Source organism: Microtus ochrogaster, chromosome 1 (assembly GCF_000317375.1).
Source record: "Microtus ochrogaster isolate Prairie Vole_2 chromosome 1, MicOch1.0, whole genome shotgun sequence".
Taxonomy (NCBI): Eukaryota; Metazoa; Chordata; class Mammalia; order Rodentia; family Cricetidae; genus Microtus; species Microtus ochrogaster.
The window spans coordinates 37,395,359-37,396,074 of NC_022009.1; the positions used below are offsets into that span (position 1 = coordinate 37,395,359).

Genomic DNA, 716 nt, shown 5'->3' on the forward strand with positions numbered 1-716 from the left:
AGGTTAGTTTATTTTTAAACCATAATTACATATGTTCAGAAATCCCAATGATTTCTTCTCAATTGTCTGGGAAGAGCTGACATTAATACACAAGTCATTTGTATGATTTCTGCATTAAAAATTAGGTAAAACTAAATGAATGACAATGATTTCACATGGGCTGTAACTTTCTTTGTTATCCGGGATTTTATAAATACACTGTTGAGTAATCTCCCTCCTATTGTAGAAAGCAGATGTAATCTGGCAGAACTTATTCCTTCCGGTGCCCCAGAACATATATGGGAAACCAGCAAAGTTTCTATGGGATCAAAGTAATATTTTATAATACCATAATAGATGGAGTAAAAAACCTATGGTGGCTGTGAAAGTCATGTATATCAAATTAATACCTTCAGGTGGTCATAAATTCATTATAAATATAAAACATGGACTAATACCATAAAAAATAAAGGTCATGTTAGTTTGCTGAGAATTAAATCAAGGAAGTCAATTTTAGAAAGAGTCCTTCACATGAGCTACTAAAAGTTGCACATATTTTACCTACAAGATCTGCTACACTAAGAGCTCCATCGAAATTTCTGAATTCTCAATTGCACTTGAAATTACCACTGGACTGACGATGGCTTCAAACTTCCTAGATGGTTAAACAGAATAAATCATAAGTTGTTCCTTTGGTTCACCTTCTTACTTAGCTTCTTTAGGATCACCAATTGTAG

At 33.1% G+C, this 716-nt stretch overlaps 1 pseudogene; it reads left to right on the forward strand.

The window, feature by feature from the left end:
- The first annotated feature begins 336 nt into the window (after positions 1–336).
- Positions 337–646, forward strand: LOC113455945 (annotated as a pseudogene).
- Positions 647–716: the final 70 nt, after the last annotated feature.